Source organism: Meles meles, chromosome 1, assembly GCF_922984935.1.
Source record: "Meles meles chromosome 1, mMelMel3.1 paternal haplotype, whole genome shotgun sequence".
Taxonomy (NCBI): domain Eukaryota; kingdom Metazoa; phylum Chordata; class Mammalia; order Carnivora; family Mustelidae; genus Meles; species Meles meles.
In genome coordinates this window covers 37,552,551-37,558,396 of record NC_060066.1, presented here as the reverse complement: position 1 = coordinate 37,558,396, position 5,846 = coordinate 37,552,551, and positions in this window count along the sequence as shown.

Below are 5,846 nucleotides of genomic sequence, written 5' to 3'. Positions count from 1 at the left end.
GTTGAATTTGATTTTCTAGTATCTTGTTGAAAATTTTTGCATCCATGTTCATCAGGGATATTAGTCTATATTTCTCCTTTGTAGGCCTCATAGGAGAGTTTAAAGTTTTTCTTCCATTTCTGTTTTTTGGAAGAGTTTGAGAAGAATAGATATAAACTCCTCTTTCAATGTTTGGTAGAATTCTCTTATTAAGCCATCTGGCCCTGGACTTTTGTTTGTTGGGAAATTTTTGATTACAGATTCAATTTCTTTCCTGGTTATGGGTCTGTTCAAATTTTCTATTTCTTCCTGTTTCAGTTTTGGTAGTTTATAAGTTTCTAGGAATTTGTCCAGTTTTTCCAGATTGCCCAATTTGTTGGCATATAACTTTTCATAATATTCTCTTATATTTATTTGTATTTCTGTGGTATTAGTTGGGATCTCTTATTGCTCGTGATTTTATTTGGGTCCTTTCTCTTTAAGATAAGTCTGGCTAGGGTTTTGTCAATATTATTCTTTCAAGAACCAGCTCCTAGTTTAATTTTTGATCTGTTCTACTGGGGTTTTTTTGTTTCCATATCATTTATTTTTGCTCTACTCTTCATTATTTCCCTTCTTCTGCTGGCTTTAGGCTTTATTTGCTGTTCCTTTTCTAGTTACTTTAGATGTAAGGTTAGGTTGTGTATTTGAGACTTTTCTTGCTTCTTGAAGTAGGCCTGTATTGCAATATACTTCTCTCTCAGAACTGCCTTTGCTGCATCCCAAATGTTTTAGACTATCATGTTTTCATTTTCATTTGCTTCCATGTATATTGTATTTATTTTTTAATTTCCTGGTGAACCCATCCATTCTTTAGTAGGATGTTCGTTAACTTCCACGTATTTGTGGTCTTTCCAAATTTTTTCTTGTGGTTGACTTCAAGTTTCATAGCATTATGGTCTGAAAATATGCATGGTATGATCTCAATATTTTTGTATTGGTTGAGACCTGATTTGTTGCTCAGTATGTGATCTATTCCAGAGAATATTCCATGTGCACATGAAAAGAATATGTATTCTGTTGCTTTAGGATGAAATGTTCTGAATATGTGTATCAAGTCCATTTGGTCCAGTGTGTCATTCAAAGCCATGGTTTCCCTGTTGGTTTTATGCTTAGATAATCTGTCCATTGCTGTGAGAGGGGTTTTATAAGGCCCCTACTATTACTGTATTATTATCAATGAGTTTCTTTATGTTTTTCCTTAATTGATTTATATATTTGGGTGTTCCCAAGTTGGGAATATTTGCAATTATTAGATATTCTTGTTGGATAGACCCCTTTATTATGATATGGTACCTTTCATCTCTTGTTACCATCTTTGGTTTAAAATCTAGTTTGTCTGATATAGGTTCAGCTACTCTTTTTTTTTTCTTTTTTTAATGTCCATTAGCATTATAGATGGTTCTCTATTCCCTTTCAATTTGCAGATGTCTTTAGCTCTAAATGAGTCTCTTACTCAGGCAGCATGTGGATAGGTCTTGTTTTTCTATCCATTCTGATACTTTCTGTATTTTATTGGAATATTTAGTGCCTTTACATTCAGAGTGATTATTGATAGATATGAATTTAGTGTCATTGTATTACCTGTTAAGTCATTATTTCTGCAGATTTTCTCTGTTCCTTTCCCATCTTAGTTGCTTTTGGTCTTTCTTTCTTACTTAAAGAGTCCCCTTAAATATTTCTGGCAGGTCTGGTTTAATAGTCACAAACTCCTTTAGTTTTTGTTTGTCTGGGAAACTCTGTCTGTCCTTCTATATTGAATGACAGCCTTGCTAGATAAAATTTTCTTGGCTGCATATTTTTCCCATTCAGCACTTTGAACATGTCATGCCACTTTCTTCTGGCCTGCCAGTTTTCTGTGGAGAGGTCTGGTGCTAACCGTATTTGTCTTCCCTTGCCAATTAGGGATTTCTTTTCCCTTGCTGCTTTCAAGATTTTTTCCTTATATCTGAATTTTGCAAATTTTACTACAATATATCTTGGTGTTGGTCTGCTTTTGTTGATCTTGATGGGAGTTCTCTGTGCCTTCTGGATTTGGATATCTGTTTCTTTCCCCAGATTAGAGAAGTTTTCAGCTATAATTCACTCAAATAAATCTGTCCCTTTCTCCTCTCTTCTTCTTCTGGGACTCCTATGATACAAATGTTATTATGCTTATGGAGTCACTGAGTTTCCTAAGCCTACCTTTGTGATCCAATATTTTACATCCTCTCTTCAGCTTCATTATTTTCCATAAGTTTGTCTTTTATAATACTTATTTGTTCCTCTGCTTCTTCCATCCTTGTGGTCATTACATCCAGTTAGTTTTGCATCTCGGCTATACATTTTTAATTTTGGTCTGACTAGTTTTTACGTCTTTAACCTCTGCAGTAAGGGACCTCCTGGTGTCTTCTATGCTTTTCTCAAGACTAGCTGGTATCCTTATGATTTTTTAAAAAATTCTGGATCAGGCATATTATATCTGTTTTGATTAGATCCCTGGCCATGACCCATTTTTGTTCTTTCTTCTGGGGTGAATACTTCTGTCTTGGCATTGTGTCTAGGTCTCTGTCTTCTTCTATGCATTAGGAATGCCTGTTATATTTCCTGCTCCTGAGAATAATGACTTTATTAAGAAAAGGTCATGCACTATGCAGGGCCTGGTGCTCCAGAATGTGTTTCTGGAGAATGTTGTGTGTACTCTATTATGTTTTGGCTGCTCTTTCTTTCAGTTCTCTACGGAGTTTCTCCTTACCTGCAGTGAGGAGTGTTTGGACCTTGTCTAGTGTGTGGCAAGTTTACCAATGTGTGCTTTGGCCTGCTTGTTAAAGAGGTCAGATCCTATTTCGAGTAAAGCTGAAACTTTACACTTTATGATTAGTAGATGTAGTGTGCACAAGGGGGTTTGTGCTGGGCTTCTGGGAGAGGGCCCACTGCCACTTTGGATCTTAGGCACACTTACCCTAGTGAGTGCAGGGGGGTGGGCTTGGTGTAAGCGACTCAAGCCTCCAATGTGGGTGGTGTGCTGAAGTCCATCTGTGCTGATGGGCAAGGGAAAAATAGCATCAACCAGCTCTTTTGTCCCTACAGAGGAGAGTTGCCACTCACCACTGTCCAGGAAGCCCTTGGAAAAGAGCAAACAATCTCCCCTCACATGTCCCAGGCAGCTCTCAGATCCCTCCCTTCACCCTGTGTTCTAGCTGTCTGCCCACCCAGTGGCACAATGCTCCTGTGTTTTATTTCAAGTGTGCCCATTGAGTTTCAAAACTCCACATTTTAGGGACCTGGTGTGGCATGGATCTGCACTGATCCTTTGGAGGAGTGTCTCACCACACTATGGCTGGTGCTGGTTTGTCCCAGAAGGGTAGTGGCATGAATGCACAAGGGCTTGCAGTTTATAGTAAAAAAGCTGATGTCCAGGCTAGCTGCCCTTACCAGGTGTTTCTGTCCCTACATTAATGAATTGGGCAGCAAAATGCTGGCTCTTTTGTCCCTTCAGAGGCAGTGCTCTGAGAAGGGGAACTTCTCCCCTCTGAGAAGGGGAACTATTTTTCCCAAGCAACCAGGGGATCCTCAGACCATGCTGCCTGTTCCTGGGCCTCTGCCCTCTTTCTCCACAGGAGCACCATGACGCCCACCAGGCTCCACACCCACTGTGTGGTTTTTGAAAACTTCAGTCTTTGAGCTCCACTGCTTATAAAAACTCACTATAATCAGCTCCTCTCATTGTCCCAGTCAATGATTTGGGGAAAGTGTTTTTCTTGTGCGATTCCCAGCTCTCCCCTCAGGCTCCCTCCTCTCTGTAGCTCTAGCAATTATCCCCCCACACACACCCAAATCATATCTCTATAGCTCCTACCTTCCACGATGTGGCCTCTTCTCTTCCTCTAGCTGTACAATTTGTTCACTTGTCCTCAGATTGATTTCTTGGGTGTTCAGAATGATTTGCTATTTATCTAGCTGTATTCAAGGGGTGAGGCAAGCATAAGATCCCCCTACTACTCCACCATCTTAACTCCCATTTCCATTTATTTAGATCTTTAATTTCTCCCAGTAATGTTGTGCAGTTTTCAATGTCCAAATCTTATACTTCCTTTTGATATTATTCATAAGTCTTAACTCATCATGGTGAATGAAATGGGTTTGGTGTGTCTGTTTTGGTTTCTTTTTATTGCTAGTACAGGAAGATACAGTTGATTTTGTGTTTTGATCATGAATTCTGCAATCTTGCTGAATTGTCCATTGCTTCTAGTTTTTGTGGATTCCTTAGAATGTTCTACACAGAATCATGCCATCTGCAAATAGACAGTTTCACTTTTTCCTTTCCAATACAAATATATTTTATTTTTCTTGCCTGATTGTAATGGCTAGGCTCTCTACTATAATGATAAAAAGAAGCGACAAGAGTGGATGTCCTTGCCTTGGTTCTAATCTTGGGAGGAAAGCTTTTAGTCTTTCACTATTAAGTATAATGTTAGCTATAGGTTTTTTTGTAGATGATCTTTATTAGTTTCCCTTTTGTTCCCAATTTGTTGAGAGTTTTTATTAAAATGGGTGTTGGGTTTTGTCAAGTGCTTCTTTGTCTGTTGAAATGATCAAGCTGTTTTATCCTTTTTAAGTTAGAATGTATAACACTAAGTGATTTACATCTAATTTGCTTTTGAGATCCTCAAATATGTAGATTAGTGTTTTCCATTTTGGGAGGATGTTTTGGCTACTATTTCTTACCTTTTTTTTTTTTTTTTTAACTGTACCTTTCTCTCCTTTCTTTCAGTGGCTCCTCTAATACATATATTGTGAACTTGATGGTGTCCCACCATTCCCTGAGGCTCCTTTATTTTCATTCTTTCTTTAAGTTCTTCAGATTGGCTAATGTCTATTGATCTATCTCCAAGTTCATTGATTCATTCTTTTGCCTACTCAGATATGCTGTTAAACTTCCTGGTAAATTTTTAAAATTTCGGTTATTATATGTTTCAACTCTAGAATTTCCATTTGTTTAAAAAATTTTAAGCTTATATACTGTTTCATTACTATCAGCATTCTTTAATTATTTAAAGTTTCCCTTTTTTATTTAAGCATTTTATAATAACTGATTTGAAGTTTTTGTCTGAAAGGTCTAATGTGTGCCCCCATACAGTTTCTATTGACCACTTTTCTTCCTATGTATAGGTTATACTTCCCTATTTCTTTACATGTCTTTAATTATTTTATCGTTGAAAATTTGGCATTTTAGGTAATATATAGTAGCATCACCAGATTCTGGATTCACCACCCATCTTAGGGGTGTTGTTATATTGGTTGTTAGTGACTTGCCTGGACTAATCCTATAAAAAGACCTCTCTATAGTATGCAGCTGCTTATGTCTCTGTTGTTTTTTAAAATAGTATTTTTGCTTTTGCTTCTAAGCCATCTTCCTCGGAATTGTATATGGATTAGGATAATTTAATGATTAGCCAATGACTGGTCAGAAGTTGGAGCTTAGTAAGGCTTTTGTTCATTGCTGATGCTTTGATGTATAGTTTAAGGACTGCATTCAAAGTTTATGCAGTCTATAAGATAGAAACAACTTTTACTTTCTGACTAAACAGGCCTCATGTTACTAAACAAACTATGAGTAGACAGAATACTCTCTGATTTCTGTTGAACATGTGTGTAGCCTTGAGCAAGCCTACTAGCTTCCAAACCACTAGGGATATGTGAAAGTTTTCCAATGACCGCTATGCCTCCCTCATCCCAGATGGCTGTTCTATTCCTAGCTGGTCTGTTAGTATGTAGCTTGCCCCAACCAATGGGCAAGACCTCCTGGCCTTCCTAGATGTTTGCTATTATTCCCAGATTGCCCTACT